A 21,155-nucleotide genomic window follows, 5' to 3' on the forward strand; every position below is an offset into this window, starting at 1 on the left:
TTATGGATATGTGTGGATAAAGCCTGAAATAAATCATACTTTTTTAATGCTAGGATGATAAGAATATGAGCCACATTTTTTTCTTATAAATTTTTCTTTATATCTTTGTGCTGTGATTCCACTATGATGTTTTCACAATTTAAAAAGTAAAATATAACAAGTCAGTTTTATTTTGGTTTCAGAATTGTATTGTTTAGATCTTTAGTTTTCCCACAGATTGCTTGTTATTATCCTTCCCAGTTTAGAAGAGTTAGATATTTAATAATAGAACACATATGTAGCAATTCTAGTACTGCATTCTGCTTTCTAAAAATTCATTCAGCACAAATTTCACAGAAGCCCACCTACACTTTTTGAGCTATTTAATTTTTCACAGTTTTATGCCTGCGTTGTGCTATGGCACCCATGCAAAAATAATGCTAACCATTCTGAAGAAAAATAGAAGAAATCTTTGTTATAGCTCTGAAAATGATGAATCAAGTGCTATTTTGGAGAGTTTTTCATGCTTAATAAATGAAGACTATGAAGAAAACTTTCCTGTTTTGAGGTCTTCTTCTTTTCTGTCACATTCTACCTGAAGTTGTTAACCACCATCTCCCGTCCCTTCATTTCTATACCTTTTCTGTCTCCCTGTGTCTCTTCTTTGCCTACTTTTTTTCTGGTCTCACATACATTGTGTACTTGCCTACTGAGTTCCCCAGACATTCACTGGGGCCTTTTTTCCCCCTGGAGTGAAGTGGCATTTATTTGGCTATGGATTTGGTTCTTATAAGGGCCAATGACCTCTTTCTCCTTCATTTTCCTCATTCAGCTTCTTATGTACATTGTAAGCTCAGAGAGGCTCCCAAGTTCATTAATTTCCTTTGCATAATGCTGTATACAATTAGAGCCAGATAAGAATCTGATTCTTATTGACATCATCAGCTTATAAGATCACTATTTTTTTCTATAAAGAGAGAGTCAGAAGGAAGGGAGAAAGAAAGGAAGGAAAAAGGAAATAAGGAAGGAAGGAAGGAAGGAAAGAAAAGGAATAAAGGCAGGCAGGCAGTATCACCCATGTGAGGATTATGGATATGAGTTGGGGAGAGTGAAGAAAACCTGTTACTAGAAGACAATGTGCCAACCTGTTATCACACGAGTTACTATATCTGGGACATCCATGAGATCCAGAGGGATTATACAGTCTAATCCCTGTCATAGAGTGACATAATGCAGGAAAATAACTTAATATTTTTTGAGTTACATGATTGTTCCCAATTTTATGCCCAAGTGATGTTTGAAATCCATGAGACTTAAAATGAATTGTTTATTATTTGGTATTGAAATGAAGGAATGCCTTATGAAATACCTTTTATTTCTTTTATCATTTGGATCCCAGCTTCTCTGTCAACTGGGATCTAGTCCCCTTGCCTGGCATGGGCCTCAGCGTGAGACCTTTGTCCTGATTGCCGATGTTTGATTCTCCTTTCTCTTATGTAAGTGATGAGGAGCAAGGAGTCTCTTCATTCAGCAAGGAGTCTAGACATAGGTGGCCCATTTGCTGTTGGAAAAGAAACCATTCCAGATCCTTTCTGGAGAACTGTGAGGTAATTAATTCCAGAGCCTCAACGTCTACTGTATATTAAAAAATACATGTAGATGTATTTGCATCACAGATTAATGGAATCTGTGATTTTTTTCTCAAATAGAACTCATCAAGTTTCAATCTGAATGGATTAGCTCAGATTTTGCCAAGAAGCTTTCCCAAACCTCTTCTCCTCCTCAAAGCACTCATGCCAGAGTTTCAAGCTCTATCTGGAGGGGTTGGAAGACAGCCACTGATATATTTCACACTCCACTCTCTTATGAAACACTACTGAACACCTACCAAAGTGATAAACTTGCATACCTCATAGCTGGGACACTAGAGTAAACTCTGCCAAGGCACATGGCTGCAAATACCTACCTCTGGGTCTGCACGTGTTTTGCTGTCGTCTGAAGCCATTTTGCCCACTGAACTTCATTTTCTTTTGGCCCTTGAAGTTCTTTGAAGTGATTCCTTGGGCAATAATTATATCTTTATGTGAGAGGACTTTTATTTTCTTTATTATAACAACAAACATGATATTACAAACAATATCCAGATAAAGTGTCAGTGGTGGTTTTGCTTAAATATAGGTCTTATTTGTCGTTAAAACCAATTACTGATATATCTGAAAAGAATCTTTGACATTTGGGTATGAGACCAATTAGGGACAGGTTAGTAGTTTAGTGTTGACTTACATGAAAAGCAGATGCTTTAAACCCAGGCTCAACATGGATTTTCATGTGGTTCTTATTATTTTAGTCAATGCATGTTATTTTCTGGGTTTTGTTCCTAAAAAGATTATGCAAGCACCTGTTATGTCACAAAAGCAAGCAAATAAACAATCAGTGTAAGATGATACAGGCACAGGCATAAAGGTGCAGAAAAGTTTTAAAGAGAAACCTGGTTACAGAAGATGCTTCCCTAACATATAGGACTAAAATCATCTTGCTATCTTTAAACTCTTTTTTCCTCTGTATTGGTTTGCTCTTGCACTAATAAAAAAAAAACAACGAATACCTAAGACTGGGTAATTTATAAAGACAAGAGGTTTATTCACTCATGATTCTGCAGGCTGAACAGGAAGCATAGTGGCATCTGCTTCTGGGAAGGCCTCAGGGAGCTTTTACTCATGGTGGAAGGCAAAGTGGGCACAGGTGTCTTACATGGCAGACACAAGACCAAGAGAGGAAGGGGGAGGTGCTACACATTTTTAAACCATATATTGTGAGAACCCACTCACTGTACAGTACCAAGGGTGGATGGTGCTAAACCATTCATAAGAACTCTGCACCCATGATCCAGTCACCTCCCACCAGGCCCCACCTCCAGCACTGAGGATTACATTTCAACATGGGATTTGGGTGAGAACATGTTTAAAAACCGTATCATCCCCTCTCCCACTCAGTGACCTTAAAAATCAGGGCCCCAAACATGTATTTTACTCAAGTGGTATTGTATATAGTGCTTCTGGGCTTAACAAAAACCCACTGGCCTCCCTCCACTTTAGAACCTTGATCTCCAGGAACAATTTATTTCCAACCCCTTTAGCTATTTTTCTGGTATTTGTCTCCGTTTTTCACATAACATGTTTGTATTGCTCTTTCTTGATTTTTTTTTTTTTTAGCTTTCATTTTGATTGTCTACTATGGAAGATGATGATTTAACGCCCCACAATACACACGTTGCTCATGTATGTGCACGTGAATGTTGCTCATGTATGTGCACCCGACCGCATGTTGCTCATGTATGTGCACCCGACCGCATGTTGCTCATGTATGTGCACCCGACCGCATGTTGCTCATGTATGTGCATACGAACACACGTTGCACGTGAATGTGCATATGAACATACCTACACTTCGTTTCCTCCAATCTCTTCAACAGGTTTGTATCATAATTCCAGTTTCATTAGTATTCAGTGCTTCTGTTATGATTCTGCACTTGATGTTACAGTTAATCTAGATAGTGTACTAAAATACTGTTACTATTCTTACACGTTTAGCTTTTCCTGAAATTAATAATTTCTTGCTTTGTCATATGCTTAGATTTCTATATAACTTTTCAGTTCATCCTCAAACCCTGACAGAACTGTACATATCCTTTCAGTGTATCCAAACACCTCAAACAGCCCATCTGGTTTCTTTTCTTCTTGGAGATTCTTAGAGGCTTCCATTTTCCTGCTCTAATCTAGATGGGACGATCTATTGGCCTTCGATGGCTATTAACTCTGCTTCTCTTCATCATCACTTTAGAAATCCCCTTTCTCCTGTGCTGAATTCCCTGCTACTTGGATTCTGGGTCTTGTTCGTTCTTGTTTCCTTCCTTCGTTGGAAAGCTTCCTTCCATCCTTCAGCAGTTACCTTAAAAAGGTGTGCATGGAAGGTAAATAATGTTTTGGGCTTTCTTCATATTTGAAATAGTCTTTATTCTACCCACACTTGATTTATAGTTTGGTTTGCTTTCTTTTCATTTCAAATAAAACTCTTATTTATAATTTTGAAGGTGTTGCTCCATTTTCTTTTGACTTTACAATATTGCTGTGGAAAGTCCTGAAGCCATTCTGAGCCTTAATCCTTCTCTGTAATCTGTTTTTACTCTCAAGTGTTTTAAAATTTTGTATTAATATTCCTTCATATTGGATTTTCTTTCCTCCTCTTCCTTCCCTTTTCTTTTTGCTGGCACTTTAGAAGTATTTTCAATCCAAAAATTCATACTCTTCAGTTCTCAGAAATATTCTTAAATTTTTCTTTGGTACTGGCCTCCCTTTATTTTCTCTTTTGGAGATTTCAAAATTGGAAAGTTAAACCTCCTGAATGAATTCTCTAATTTTATGATCATTCTTTTGTTTTACTTCCTAAAATATTTTCTCAGCTTGCTGTTATAGCTTATCTTCTGAGATATTTCTATCTATGTTTTCCTTTTTAATTTCTGGGAGCTATTTCTTTCTATTCTTGTTTCATGGACACACTGTCTTGTGTCTGAGGATATTAATATTCTTGAAGTTATCTCTGTATATCTTATTTCTGTGTCCTCTGAGTTCATCTCTTCTGTTTGTTTTGGTTTCTGACTTTCGCAGTAGAGGCTCCTCTGAAATGTCTGCTGTGACATTAAGAGTGAGGTGCTGACGTGGTGTTTGTGAGCCCCGGAAGTGAGGACAAGTTCATTGGCCAGTGGGCTTTACTTTCGCCTGAGCAGGTACAATCGGTCATTTAGTGGGAGACATCCACATATGAGTGTCAGTATGTCATCACCGTTGGGCCAGATTCTCCAGAGAAGACTATTCCAATTTCCTGCATGGGGTTTAACGGGAGCAGAGGTGGGTTGGGGGAGATAAGTTAGGCTACTGCTGTCTGGATGCTAAACAGGGAAAGGGGACCAGGGACCATCCATTCAGTATGCAGACTTTCACTGTGTGGAAACTTTCTATGCCTTCAGCTGTGTCTGATGTCCCTGAGTTCATCCTCTACAGAAAATGACTCTCTGATCTTCTGTGCAGAGGGACTAGAGTTGAGGGAAGGGAATTTAGAGATTTTTAACCAATTCCATTTGCAGCCCCACCGTCTGGCGTCTCTGGTACCTCTACCCCCAGGCCTTAACATGAGGAATCATGTTAAGTTAACACCAGCTCTGTTTCTGTTGGCCTCAGCCCAGCCCCACTCCTTGTGGGCTCTCATTGAGCTTTTTCTATTCTGGTAAGTCAATTGCAACTTGGTAATCATCTGCTTTTCGACTTTCAAAATGTTGATGACATTTCTCTCCTCTTTTCCCTGCTTTTTTTTTTTTTATACTAGACAATTTAGTCGGGTATTTGGAGAATGTAGAGTATGTTAGCTCAGGTTGCTAAAACAAAATACCATAAACTGAGTGGCTTAAACGAGAGACATTTATTTATCACAGTACCGGAGTCTGGAAAGTCTGAGATTAGGATGTTAGCCTGTTTGGATTCTTGGTGAGGGCTCTCTTCCTGCCTTGTAGATGATGGCCTTCTCACTGTGTTCTTGCATGATGGGGGAGACAGAAAAAGAGAGGAGGTGGGGAGAGAGAGGCAGAGAGAGAGTGGGAGAGAGAGAGGAAGAAAGAGAGATCAATCTGATCTTTCCTCTTCTATTAAGGACACTAATCCCAGGTGGGAGTGTTACCTTCGTGACTTCATCTAAACCTAATTACCTTCTGAAGGCAATACTATTACTTTAGAGGGGGAGGACATCAATATGTGAATTTTATGGGTACACAGACATTCAATTCATAACCTGGAAGTAAACGAATGTGCTCTATTTTCCATGCTCAACAAGAGGCCAGGCCATTCAACAGTCCTTTTTTTGGTTCTGCTGCTGTTAGTGAGTCTCAGGGTAACAAGACAGAAGTAATTGAAAGGGTGCTGTATCAGGTGACTCATCTCCATTTTCAGGTTTTTAAAATGGGAAAGACAGAGTAAGAGAAGGGCAAAGGAAGGGAGAGAAAGGGAAAGTGGAGTATGACAAAGAAATAGGAGAGCCAGGCGCGGTGGCTCACGCCTGTAATCCCAGCACTTTGGGAGGCCGAGGCGGGTGGATCATGAGGTCAAGAGATCAAGACCATCCTGGTCAACATGGTGAAAGCCCGTCTCTACTAAAAATACAAAAAATTAGCTGGGCATGGTAACACGTGCCTGTAATCCCAGCTGCTCAGGAGGCTGATGCAGGAGAATTGCCTGAACCCAGGAGGCGGAGGTTGCGGTGAGCCGAGATCGCGCCATTGCACTCCAGCCTGGGTAACAAGAGCGAAACTCTGTCTCAAAAAAAAAAAAAAAAAAAGGAAGAAATAGGAGAGGAAAAACGAGGCTATTATTGAATAGTAAAATGGAAGCCATCGTCACCCCCCACACTCCTTTCATTTGTGTTTGAACTGAAAAGAGAACTATAGAACTTCAGTGAATGTTCACCAGACCCCCAGCACCTGACCAAGGCTCCGGTACACTTACAAAATTGTTTATAAGTTTCCCAGTCATACTTTGACTTGTGAAGTCAGTATGTATCATTTTGAACTGGAAACGTTTTCTGCTGTACTCTCTGGTTCGTCTCTTGTAGGGTTTTCAAAAAGCAATTTATTGTGTTTTACATGATGTTCTATTCCCATATTAGAACTTACATAATTCACAGTACTCATGGGAGGCAGCTATGTGGTATATTCATAGAAACACAAAATGTTGAAATTCAAAGACATCTTGAGATCATCCTGTCAAGCACCCTTCTTTTTACAAATGAAGGAAGTGATAGCCACAGAGGTTACACATCTTGCCCAGGGTCATGCAGAGGGAACATGGGTGTGCTCCCTCGCAGGGGTGAGAAGAGGATAGCATGCTATGAGTGAACTTGTTATAATGTTAGAACGCGAGATTCTGTTATTCTGTTTATATTCCAGGATCTTTTTTTTTGTTTTAAACAACCTAAGCTGCTTTTCATTTGTAGATATTTACATGTTATATATGGTTAAGCTGTAATGCATTTGCAAGGAGAATGAGTTTTGTCTGGAAGTCACTGCATGAATGGAAATTGTAGAAATTATATCACAGAAATTTATGAGGTAACAAATTGTTATCCTTTTGTCATTTGCAGTTCTGATCGGTTTTCATTTTTGTGCTTGGACGATGTTGGGATCGTTGAAAGCTTAATGTTCTTTTCTAAGAACCCCCTTAGATAAACAATACCATTTAATGCAGAGTGTTATAAAAACACCTGCTATATTTTCTATAACACTGAGAATGTAGCTGTTTTTGGTTTCAGTAAAAGATTGTTTGATAGTGCTTATTTAAATTATGCAATATTGACCTGACTTGCACATTTTCAGAATTTCTAATAATAGGAATAAATATTTAAAAACCTATTCTCACAAGTCCTGATGTGTTTTAACATTAAAATAAAGTCTTGTAGGTAGCTGTTTGATTAGTTGTGATTACATTTTATTGAGTCCAGCTGAAATCCTTCCTTCTTAGGACTGAAGCTTTCCTATTTCCCCTTCCAGTGGTCATTTTAATTGTTAACTTAATTTTTTTTCCTGTGTTGCTTCTACAGTAACATGAGTTGTCTGTTTTTTACTGTGGAAAAGTGAGATTAAATCTCCTTTTGGACATAAAGCAGGGTGTTTATTACATCATAGTCAATGGCAACATTGTCAGGAAATATGCATGTCTGTTGACTGATAGTATCTATTAGAAATAGATTTTGCTGGTTTCTGGTTGGCTGAATCAAGCATAATCTCACTTCTGAAATGTTTTCTGACTTGTTGATTCTGATGCATATCAATGTATCATACAACTATTTTTTATGCTTCTCTGATCATGTATTTCCCAGATCACTAGCAAGAGCCAGTGAATCTTACCCACAGTTGCCAAATTCCATTTTCTTGGGCTTTTGTCCCTATGCTACCCTATATTATAGCATTTCTCACATCAAATTGTAACATTTATTTACATATTGTGTTGTTTACTGTTGACTCCTGAAGATGAGGAACTGTGTCTTCTTATTCATTCATGTAACTCCAGATTCTAACAGAGAGCTTAGCATGTAGCAAGAGCTCAGTTAATGCTCCATGAGTGATGACAGGCAGGCCCGGTTTATGGAGAAAATAGCTTGCAATAGGCTCTTTTGAGAAGATGACAGTCAATCAAATTTCAGTTCAACTTGAACCAGACCTAAAAACATTTATCTAAACTGTGCAGCCTTGATGATGTAAAACTTTGAAATTCATATTTTGAGTATACCACCTTACCTGTTGATGCCGTATTTAATTACATACATCGAGGCAACGTAATGATCAAGGAGACAATTACTGAGAGATAATAGGAAAGTATGATAATTATTTGCTCTTAGGATTAGGTTAACAAGGTTTGCATTTAACTCCTCACTAGCCATGTGATCTTGGGGACAGTTTTTCTTTTTTCATTTTTATTTTTTTGAGATGGAGTCTCACTCTGTTGCCAGGCTGGAGTGCAGTGGCGCAATCTTGGCTCACTGCCACCTCCGCCTCATGGGTTCAAGTGATTCTCCTGCCTCAGCTTCCCAAGAAGCTGGGACTACAGGCACGCACCACCACGCCCAGCTAATTTTTGTATTTTTAGTAGAGATGGGGTTTCACCATGTTGGCCAGGATGGTGTCGAACTCCTGACCTTGTAATCTACCTGCCTCAGCCTCTCAAATGCTGGGATTACAGGTGTGAGCCACCGCACCCAGCTGGGGACAGTTTTTTCAATGTAAAAAGAAATTTATAATGTTTACCCTACTAATCTGATAGCATTAGGATATTATAAGGCTGAAATTAGATATTAAAACATAGTTAAAGAATATTTTCCTATTCAAGTATATTATCATTTTCTATTTGTTTAAAAGTAGATCTTTCATTAAGGAAAAAGTAATAGAGGGGTGTGTGGGGTGGGGGTTGGAGGAGGTTCTTGCATCTCAAGCTACTAATTGTCTTCTATTTTGAATAAAATCTAGTCCAAAATGTATTTTAACAAGAGTTCTTTAAAGTATTATGCTGGACATGGTGGCTCCTACCTGTAATCCCAGCACTTTGGGAGACTGAGGCAGTAGGGTTCCTTGAGGCCAGGAGTTTGAGACCAGCTGGCCAACATAGCGAGACCCCTATCTACACAAAAAGTGAAACCATTAGCCGGGCAAGGTGGCACACACTTGTAGTCCTAGCTACTTGGGAAGCCAGGATAGGATTGTCTCTGGAGCCCAAGAAAATGTTAGATGGCTTGCTATCAAAAACATATTCACTCTCCTCTCTTTTTAGTACTATCTAAATCTGAAAAGTTAAATACATAACTGTATTTTTAACCTTTTTCTATACTAAACACGTAGATCAAATCCTCCTGTAGAGAATGAGCTTGCATTACCTAGAGAAACACTGTATGTTACTTGCATTTCCTTGAAAGACTGAGTTTTTAAATGCTTTGGGTGCTGATTTTTGTTCTCTGCAGTCCATTTCCTAGTTTGATCACTGTCATACACTGGTCATCGTACAACCCTTGCTTGGAAGGGTTATTTGGCTAAAGTAAGAATGACCTTTCTGCTGTCAGTTTTCTTCTTAAATTGAGAATCTTAGCCCTCATATCTGTTGAAAATGCTGCTTTGAAACCCCTCACTGTTTGAAAGCTAATACATAGCAGAATAAAGGTAATACGGATAAGTAGAATCAGATATTACTTGGTGCTGAGGAGAATAGTGCACATAGATTATAAGCTCTAATAGCTGTTGTTGTACCGTTGAGAGTCTCCTATCTGCAGAAAGTATATGGAAATTACTTTATGTCATGTACACATAAAACACAGATGCTAGCATTCTTTGCCTTTTTCTGAATGATGGTGGTTTTTAAACTTGGGTATACTTATCTATTTATTAGATAATTTCACTGTATCAGGAAATAGTGGCTTCTTATTTATTCATGTGTTTGTCACACACCTAATGAGTAGTCACAGATATCAGGCTTCACAAGACTTAGAGATACACTGGCGTGTTTAATTCGTGCAATTTTGTAATGAAATTATTAATTCTGTAATGAGTTTAATTCAAAGTCTAATGCTCTTATAGTCCAGAATAGGTAAGAAATTTAAATAGTGCTCATTTTGATTTCAATATTGTCTTTGTCATAATGGTTTTTCCAGGCAGTGGGCTGGAAAATATGTCAGAGAGTCTGTTCATATTGGGCATTTGAGCATTTAGAGGAAGTTTGTTTTCTCTTTTGAAACTTTCCTGTCATTTTTTTGGCTCTGGAATCTGGGAACCTAATTTGAACTGGCAAAAACAAACAGAGAAAACAAAGATCACAAATCACTCACCAAAAATAATCCAAAAAAATACAAGTGCACACAACACATGAAATTAAATGAAATTCATTTAAACCTAGTCAGGTGCTCCTTCTCCAAGTGTTTCTCACCCCGCATTTGCTGTTTTGACCCTACAGAGCATTCCTTTTCTGCCCAGTTCCATAGATAATTGTGGACTTGGTGTTCTTCCTCGGTTCTCCTCCTCCCACTCTTGTTCTCTTTCATTCTCCCCTCACACCATTTCTCTTCTCCCTTCCTGCCTTTCTGATTCTCTTCTTTTATATTTCTTTCTTTCTCTGAATGTTTCCCAGTGCCTCTACCCATGTCTCCTTAGACATTTCCAGTTCAAAGGAAGACGTGAGAAGAGGCAACATATCAGATATTCATTTCTATTGCGTGGTGAGTTTCTCTTCTAACTGTACAGCTTTCTGCAGCCAACTCTGTGTCCCCCTTGAGGAATCTCTAGTATGAGCTGTGATTCTGTGTATACTTGGGGAATGAAATTTGAGGTTTCTACAAGTCATGCAGGTGAATATCACTGATGAAAAGAGAGTCACTGTTTCCGTGTTGGGGCTGATGATTTTGAGTTTCAACAATTTACAACTAACAGGCGTTTTCTGAGAACACCACAGTGTGTTGAGGGTCTATTGAATCTCTTCACAAAGGCCATTTGGGCAGCATCCTCTCAATCTCCAGGTGAGGGACAGAGGTACAAAGAAGTCACCTGACTTACTCAGTCTCACATAGCTAAGAAGAGAAGGGCCAGGATTTGGACCTAGGAAGTTGGATCTCAGATACAAGATTCATATTCACCACACTCCTCTGTCCCTCTGAGCAGAGCTCCAGATCTGTGGCGAGCCGTGGCTGAGTGAGAGCCCAGCATGGACACCGACTCTGTGAACCTACCCAGGCCCAATCCACCTCCAGATCACAGCGTCTCTCTGAGAGTACCTCTGCAGACAGGCAGGAGAGGGGTGCTCTGTGCTGAGGTCCTTTTCTTTTTAATTATGATTTTCCTTTTTTCTTTTAATGTCCGTTTTTATTTTGGATTCAGGGGGTACATGTGCAGTTTCGTTACAAGGGTGTATGGTGTGATGCTGAGGATTGTGTTTCTGTTGATCCCATCACCCAGATGATGAACATTCTACCCGACAGGAAGTTTTCACCTCTTGCCACCCTCCCTCCATCCTTTTGGAGTTCCCAGTGTCCATTGTTCCCTTCTTTATGTCTGTATGTACCCAAGATTTAGGTCACACTTACAAGTAAGAACGTGAAATATTTTGTTTTCTGTTTCTGCATTAATTTGCTTAGGATTATGGCTTCTACCTGCATCCATGTTGCTGTAAAAGACAAGATTTTAGGCCGGGCGCGGTGGCTCAAGCCTGTAATCCCAGCACTTTGGGAGGCCGAGGCGGGTGGATCACGAGGTCAAGAGATCAAGACCATCCTGGTCAACATGGTGAAAGCCCGTCTCTACTAAAAATACAAAAAATCAGCTGCGCATGGTGGCACGTGCCTGTAATCCCAGCTACTCAGGAGGCTGAGGCAGGAGAATTGCCTGAACCCAGGAGGCGGAAGTTGCGGTGAGCTAAGATCGCGCCATTGCACTCCAGCCTGGGTAACAAGAGTGAAACTCCGTCTCAAAAAAAAAAAAAAAAAAAAAAAGACAAGATTTTATTATTTTTTATGGCTGTGTAGCATTCCACAGTGTATAAGTACCACATTTGTTTAAATCCAGTCCACTGCTGATGGGCACCTAGGTTGATTCCATGTCTTTGCTATTATAATAGTACTATGAGGAACAGACAGGTGTATGTGTGTTTTTGGTGGAACAATTTCTTTTCCTTTGGGTAGATACCAAGTAATGGAGTTGCTGGGTTGATTGGTAGTTCTGTTTTTGGTTCTTTGAGAAATCTTCACACTACTTTCGACAGTGGCTGAACTAATTTACATCCCCATAAACAGTGTGTAAGTGTTTCTTTTTCTCTGTAGCCTCATCAACATGTTATTTTTTGACCTTTTAATAATAGCCATTCTGGCTGGTATGTGATGATGTCTCACAGTGGTTTTGACTTGCATTTCTCTAATGACTTGGGATGTTGAACATTTTTTCATATGTTTGTCAGCCACCCATATGTCTTCTTTTGAGAAGTGTCAGTTTCTGCTGCAGTCCCTTTTCACAGTGGATTGTCTTTATTTCCCCGTGCAGGGTAGCGCATTCCTCTTCTGCACCATTCCTTCATTGTATTTCTTTTCAGAATCCCTTTAAGATTCCACATGGAATTTGGTAGACGAAAAAGTATAAAATGTTTGAAAGTGTGTGTGAGAGAGAAAATGAACGTAAATGTAAGTGCAGTCTTGCTCTTTTAATTCATGTTCATAAAGATAACACTTTTTCTTTACAGTGATGTGTGAGATAAATCTTCTTTTTTGCAAAATACAGTTTAAGCTGATAAACGTACACAGTTTCATGTTGTGCACTTTCCTGCTAAGTCCCAGTTGTACACCACATGAGGAGGTGAAAATATTGTTACCGGAGGCGTGATTACACTTATTTAAACCACAGAACAGATTTTACTCAACTATCACTAAAGGAGCAATTACATTAGGCCAAATTGTTATTTTACAATGTCTTCAGAAAGATGGAAATATAAATAATGCTAAGGATATTTAGGGTAGAGAATTCATGTTTCTGTTGCCTTTAAAAAAAGAACCTGATTATTTTGTTTTTGTTTTGCCTATGGCTATTATCTGAAGCATGTTCATAAGAAATAAATAATGGTGGGTGGGCTGTATCACATTTTATTTTTATATCAAAAAATGGTCAATTCTAGGCAAATTTCTTATGGTCAAATTGCAAGTTTAATCATTTTTACCCATAGTCTAATCATTCCCTTTAACAATTGATAAAATGATAATTTTCTTTATTTGTATACTGAAACCTAAGTCTGCCATGTAGTTCTAACAAATGATATAACCAGAGACTTGAGTTGATTTACATAGAATTTAATTTGATGGAAATTGTGAACTAACTTGAGATACTAATAATACTGTAGCCATGTTGTTGTTGTTGTTTTTTTTTAATCACACTTAGTATTCTATATACAGCTTTGTAAGTAATTTCATCCCAATAAGTTAATCTTCAATTTCTATCACAGTTGGAACTTGGTGCTGTGACATTGTTTCTTGTTTTATTTTTCTCCTACTATATTATTAATAGAGATTTTTGTCTTATAAATGAGCAACAACTAAAAACATAATTCTTTATTCTTTTAGATTGTTTTAACGAAACTTCTTTATTGAAATACCAGAAAGAATTAAGGTCCTATTTCTCTTATTTGTGCTGATTTCAGTTCCAGTTTTCTACCATTTGTATAGATTGCCTTTCTTTGTGCAACAGGACATCTTTGAAAGGGAGTTTTAACATTCAACAATGACATTCTATTATTAGCCCTATACTATTGTTTCAGAAAAATGATACCTTCATTTTTGTATAAATTTCAATTTGTACATATGGTGAATCGACCTTTAAGGTCCTATCCGTGGAGGACCTGTTATTCCTATTTTTCGGCGTGCTATAGGCAAACAGCCTGCAGCTCCAAACCCCATAAGGGAGTGCCCTGGCTACAGAGAGTGCCTCACCCAAGGTCACCAGTGGCCCAAATCTGATGATTCATTTTACTGGTCAGGGTTTTCCAGAGAAACAGAACCAAAGAGATTTATTGGCACATAATGGCTCACACAATTATGGAGGCTGAAAAGTTTCACAATCTGCTGTCTTCAAATTGGATTCTCAAGAAAGCCAGTGGTGTAGTTTGAATGCCTGAGAGCCAGAGGCATTGAGAGCAGAAGATCAATGTTTCAGCTCAAGCAGTTAGGCCAAGTTCATTCAACCTTAGTCTACCTTTTTGTTCCATTTAGGCCCTCAATGACCCCAGCCTGCATTGGAGAAGGTAATCTGCTTTACTCAGCCCACTAATTCAAGTGCCAATCTTTTCTGAAAACAACCTCACAAACACACCCAGAAATAATGTTTAACCAGCTATGTGGGCAGCCTGTGGCCCAAACTGATGCTTAAAATGAATCATCACACTGACTGATGTGGAGGTGTGATGGCCTGGCCTTGGTGGCCTGTTTTAAAGCAACTCTGAAGGCCATTCTAGCCTCAGAACTCCTTGTGGTATCAGCAGCCTGTCACTGGGCCATAGCCAGCTGGATTTCTCTGCCTGGTCCTGCTTTTCCCGAGCCCTCCATAGGGTAGATGCCAAGAGCAAATTTTGTGCATTTCAAACTCCTTCTGAGGTCTGCTTCTCGGAGAGTCCAACAGCATTATCTCAACACTTTAGATTCCAACCTCTTAAAAAGGTAGCATGAATATTTGAATGAAACAAAACGTGGTTGTTTCCACAACAACTTTTGTTTAACATTTGGCACCATTAATATTTTAATAGTTTTAACCATTTTATTAAAGAGTTAAATTCTAATTTCAACTCAGATATTCATGCTAAATCTTTAATACTTATGGAATCCATTTGAAAGAAGAATTAATTCTTGAGAGTAAAATTGGGGGATGGGAGAAGAATATAAATAACTTCCCATTCTCTCACCTTAAAATTGCCCTGATTACATTGTAGTCAACAATAGATGAAGAGTAAAATCTAGTCATCTATTGGCATGGGCAAGTAAGCAAGTATCACTTTTCAGAATTTAGAACATTTGATAATATTACTCATAAAATAGTGAAGCGTTCAAAAGTATGATCTGTTGAAAATCTCATGTTTCAGGGATGAATATCAACCATCTCTCCTTTCAGTGTTTGTGATGATCCTTGTCTGGTTATGATTATTACTGTTATTAACACTGATGATAATGTGCCACACTGGTATAGGAGTTTTTAATTGGATTCTCACAGTATACCTGAGAGATAGTTATTATAAACCTCATTACAGAGATGAGGAAACTGAGAGATGAGAGACTTGTTCAAGATTACACGGGGCCACCCTCAGATCTTCTGACAAATCTGTTTTCTTTTCCATTCCACCATGTCTCTGAACTTGAAAACCAATATATGCAAGCCTTTTATCTTGCATACCTGAGATACACGACTACTCACCCACAAGACTCAGCCTTGTAAAGAGGTAAAAATTCTGAAATGGCATTGCTTATAAATTTGCTCTTTTATCAATATGAGCAAATTATAAAGCCACTCTACAGATGAATACAGTAAGGCTTGGGTAGTATTCTAATTCATGGCACCCTAATAAAAGCTATTCTGGGAGGCAGATCCCTTTTCATTGACAACTTCCTATGAATTGTCATGGCCCATTTTTTTTTTTTTTACTTCTTTTAATGACATCTACTTTTAAACATATATTTACATATAGCTATTTGTGTCCCTACTTGATGGGGAAGTCTTTGAAAGCAAGAATGTCTCATTTCTATTTTTCTATCTATTTCTATTTAACTATCACAAGTCTTGCATTTATTTATTCAACGAATATTTGTTGAAATCTATGTACCAAACACAGTGATATGTGTTGGGGTATACTGATAAATTTGAAAGACAAGGTTCAGAACTCATGGAGCTCTAACTGAAGAAGAAAAAGAAAAAGAAATAATTTAAAAGTCCAATTAAAATTATGATTGCTGCAGTACAAAAGTGAAGTGGAAGACAAGAACCTCAGAAAATTCTTCCTGAGAACATGCATCAACAGAAACAATTGGAAAGTTTGGAGAGTGGCTATATGCTGGCTATATGTTGAAGAGCTTTAAGTCAGTTCTATAATCTGCATGAATTCCAAGTATCTTAATTAAGTTCTTAATACTCAGCAGAAGTACTGTGTTTGTGTAGCTGTCAGTTAGATTTATAAGGGACAAGTGGCAGAGTTTTAAAAATGAGTCTAAATTTGCTTTATCTTATCCATCAATCATTTGCAATTGCTAAACCATTAAGCCACAGGTATAGTCAATTTTGGATGGGCAAGCTGATGGAAGAAGTCTAGACTTAGAGGCAGACAAATCTGGCTTTGAACCTGGATTTCAGTATCTTGCAAGCTGTTGGTACTCCTGTTTCTCATTTTCCTTATCAGAAAGATGGTCATGATACAAACCTTCAAGTTCTGCCGTTAGGAACAGAGATGGTGTCATTGAGTAAATGAGACTGGAAAGGTGTGATCATGTGTGTTGTAGAGTATACATTAAGTGTTCAACAAATGATCTTTAAATTATTGTTAAGTAATCATAAGGAAAAATATACACAGGCTGCAAGGAAACTAGCCAGGAAATTCTAGAAAACATCAATTATAAATCCTTCATACAACATTTTTCTTGTAAGTACTAAGCTTTAAAAATTACAGAACAGGAACACCCCTGCAGAATGGGAAAGTTAATGTCCCTTGAATTGTACACAATTAGTAGTCTTTCAGAATGAGACATGGAAGAATGGAGATGCAGTGGACAAATTCCCCAGGAATTTAAATTAAGACAGAGTCTCTTTAGAAAGTCAAGCAATAGACGTTGTATGGAAAACATATCTTTGATTAGGTCTGAATCTTTGAATTTCATTGGATTTTTTTAAACCAGATTCTAACAGTATGTAATGATCCCTTCCATTTATGAAGTCATAGGACTATTTTAGGGGATAACCTATTTGTCATTTATTACTGAATTGTGGTATAGCTTATGCTGTTACCTTTGTGACCTAATTTACACCCTTGTCTGATATTTCTTATGTGTACATAGTATCATTCAATTATAACTTTGAGGACTGGCAATCTTTGACTGTCTGTAGCTCCTGAAACATACTAGATCATGAGTGCTTATGAAAAGATTAGCTGTATGGCTTTTTGACTGATATGAAGAAAGAAAGAGTGAGTGGATATCAGGGTTAAGAAAATAATCTCAGTCTTCTAACTATAATCATTTGAGAAATAATCAGTCTACACTTTAATAAAATATTCATAGGCACCAAACAGCTCAATGCCATATGGAGCAGGTTCTCTACAAGCATTTGTTCAGCTTAAATAAGAATCTAGTGCGTCTTTCCAGGAAAATACAAACTGACCAGGTTGAAAGATGTAAGGTGAGGTACGGGAATAGCAAAAAGTGAATTGATTTTAAGCTATGTTAAAATTCAACTCAACTAACTCAGCTGTTTACAAACAAAAATACTTAATAGATCCATGGTGAATAAACAAATCAATGAATTTAGACTAAACTGTATGTTTGGATTTGCTTGTTTGCTTCATCTGAAACAGTCATAATAAAAATTTTCAGAACTTAATTTCTTATGGCTACAGAGTCAGTAACAGTCTCAGAATGATACTCAGCTTTAAAATGTCTTTAATGGGATGCTTAAGTAATCATGGCAATTTAATTAAAAGGGCATTCATCTTTTGAAACAGCTATTGTTCCCTAGAGAGTGCTACTTAATGTTACATTTGTGCAGTTACCTAATGTTTGTTTGTTTACATTTTAAAGAAATTATACATAGTCTTCAACTTACCTCTAGACTTCATTCCAAAAGTTTCCTCAAAATACATAATCACTCCTTTCCTCCCTCTCCAAGCATAGTGATGTTTTTCAGAGTTCTGTAATTCACCTTTTCTATTGTTGATTTAAATATTCTCTCAGTGACCTCTTTGCCCCACAACACTTCAACTGCCTAATGTGTCAGCCCCTGACAAAATTATTACAATTCCTTTCTCTCTCATTAGCTCTAGATTCACTTTTTTAGTCAGACATGCCATGCTTACTTTGAAGACAACCTGCCTCCAATCAAAATCATTGTTTTCTCCTCCTTATCCTCTTGGATTTCCCTCTTGTTTAATGATATCATCACATAATTGATCACAAAGACCAGATCCTTGGAGTCATACTTAGTAGTTTCTCATTGCTTCGATACTTAACATCAAATCAGTACAAAACCCCATTGATTCTAATTCAGAGATTCTACCTTAGCTCCAGCTGCTCCTCCCCAGCACCAGTAGCCTTACCCCAGTTATCATTTCCCAGTGCCTATTCCAGTACCTCCTAGCTGGGCTCATTGCTTCCTGTTCTTCCCACTTTAGCCTGTCCTCTGTGTCAGTGGTCCGCATCCGTCTTCTTTCTGTGGAGTGCAGTGCTCATACATGAGACGTATTCCTATGGACCACTCAAAGATCGAAGAAATAGAAACATTTAGTGAGGAAGTTTCGTATTTTAATTATTCATAGTCTTCCACAGGCCTTGCAGAGCCACTTGCAATCTGACCCTTGTCTCCATCTCCTTTTTGCTGCCTATTTCTCCTGCTCTCAATCATTGACTCTCCTGGCCCTTTCCTGCCCTTTCCCATGCTGTCATCCTTTTGACTTCCACTATATTACACCAGTTTAGGGTGGCTTCCCCTGATCACTTCTCAATCTAAATTAAATTCCTTTGCTCTTCTACACAGGGCTCATTATAATTTATAATGATGTATTTCTTCTTCTGCTGCTGCTGCTGCTGCTTCTGCTTCATCCTCCTCCTCCTTCCTCCTCTTCTTCCTCCTTTTTCTTCTCTCTTTCCTCTTCTTCCTCTTCCTCCTCTTCCCACTTCCTCCTCCTCTTCTTCTTCCTTCTTCCACTTTCTCCTCCTCCTCTTTCTCCCCTTTCTCCTCCTTATTCTTCCTCTTCCTCTTTCTCCTCCTCCTCCTGTTCCTCTTCCTTCTCCTCTCTCTTTTTCTCTTCTTCTCCTTTCTTTTTATTTTGCATTAAGCCTGATTTACCCACAATATTTCTGAACTCTGTGAACTTAGAGTAATTCTTTTATTCACCGTTGTGTTCACAGTATCTGCACAGTGTCTAGCAGATGCTGGGCACTCAAGAAATATTTATTGAAGGAATGAATCGATTATCACAACTAGTAGTGGTATATAAGTAGACTAGCTAACTGTGGGTAGTGACACAGCCCAATCTGTGTATTATGGGCAATTTCCCACCTCCAGAATGCATATAATAAGGTTACTAAGAGTCCTGCTATTATAGGCATAATTTTGAATGTTATCTAATTTATAAGAAAAATAGTTTTATTTACTAGCACTAGTTATACATCCACCATACTCATTAGGTTGGATCACAGCACACTGGAAATCTATCATCGGCTACCAGACATTTCTTCTTTGGAAAGGCTACCTAAAGCATAAAGTTCAGCATGTACTTCTCCTGTTGATGAACTTAATAGATTCCCATTGTCTTCAGAATAAAGTCCAAATTATTTGATGTCTTAATTTCTTTGGACTTCCATAATAAATTATTATAGGAGACCAGTGCGGCATTGGTGGCATGTGCCTGTAATCCCAGTTACTCTGGAGGTAGAGGTGCTTGGATCACTGGAGCCTTGGGTTTTCAGGCTATAGTGAGCTATGATCTGGCCACTACACTCCAGCCTAGGTGACAGAGTGAGACCCCCATATCTAAGAAAATTTATATATATATATATATATATATATATATATATATATATATATATATAGGATGGTTTAATCAATAGTAATTTATTTTTACAGTTCTGGAGGCTGAAGGTCTGAGATCAAGGTGCCAGCATGGTCAGATCTGAAGAGGGCCCTCTTCCTGGTTCAGTGTCTTTTTGCTGTGTTCTCACATGACAGATAGTGCAAGGAATCTCTCTAGGGCCTTTTCTGTAAGGGCACTAATCCCATTCATAAGGACTCCATTCTCATGAGCTGATCACCTCCCAAAAGTTTCATCTCCGAATACTTTCACACCGGGGATTAAGTTTTAACATATGCGCATTCAGCCTACAGAACTTGGCATGTCTAACAAAGCCATTCTCAAGCTGGACCTTGTCATTGTTTCCAACTTCAAACCCAGCCAGTCTCTACCAGAGACCATGACTATGCTGGGTGTTTACATACTTTGGCCTCCACCAGGCATGTTCCACGTTTGTTCCCATATGGATGCATGTTTGCTCTTTAAAATTCAGTGCTCTCAAGCACTTTAGTTATTCCTTCTTCTGTGTTCTGATTGTATTGGATATCCTATTAATTCTATACTTTATTTTCTATTCCATGATAACTTATTGGAATGCCTATTTCCCAGACTAGATTGTAACTCCTGGATTAGACTGTGCATTCCCAGTGTTGAGCCAAGTGCATAGCCATAGAGTATAATAGCATCCAGTAACAGCTGGATGACTGAATGCACTGTGAATTGTTTGGAAGTAAAAATGCCTTTGCCCATTGAAGCAATGCTACACATGGTGATTTAATTCTCAGCTGACTAAAAAAAAAAAAAAAAAAAAAAAAAAAAAAAAATCCTGTTTATACCATAATGCAATTGAAACCTATTACTAATATTGCTTTCTCATCTAGTTTCAGAATGTCCTGTCTCTGTTTCACTGCAGTCGGGGGAACCTCTTTCTTTTCCTCCTACCCCAGGCTAGAGGCAGAGATCTTTTTTATGCTTTTCTCTTTTGTTCCTCATCACCTAAGCAGGAGAGGCCAAAAGAAGGATTCTCTGTTTTATTTGCTGCGAGAATGAGATGGTATTTCTGCCATTTTGATTTTCTTGGTAGAGATGCACGTCAATTGAGAGCTCACATCTTTGGTGTTTGCCTGTGTCTTATACAGTCTTGAAGACCACTTGTCTCATAAGAAGTCATTATGCTGATGCATGAGGATCTTGCTGCAGTTCTATTAGCTGTACAGTGAAATTAACATTAAAAGATACCTACTAGTAAATAAAAGTAGCAAAAAGACCTTGCTACTTCATAAGCATCTTAGCTGTAAGACATATTCATATTTTA

The 21,155-nt window shown here is 38.2% G+C and overlaps 1 protein-coding gene across 4 annotated transcripts in view; it reads left to right on the top strand.

The window, feature by feature from the left end:
- The window catches only part of GRM8 (glutamate metabotropic receptor 8), a 799,760-nt gene that overhangs the window by 313,041 nt on the left and 465,564 nt on the right, over positions 1–21,155 (top strand). The gene's annotated exons all lie outside the window — the stretch shown is intronic.

Source organism: Saimiri boliviensis, chromosome 10 (assembly GCF_048565385.1).
Source record: "Saimiri boliviensis isolate mSaiBol1 chromosome 10, mSaiBol1.pri, whole genome shotgun sequence".
NCBI lineage: Eukaryota > Metazoa > Chordata > Mammalia > Primates > Cebidae > Saimiri > Saimiri boliviensis.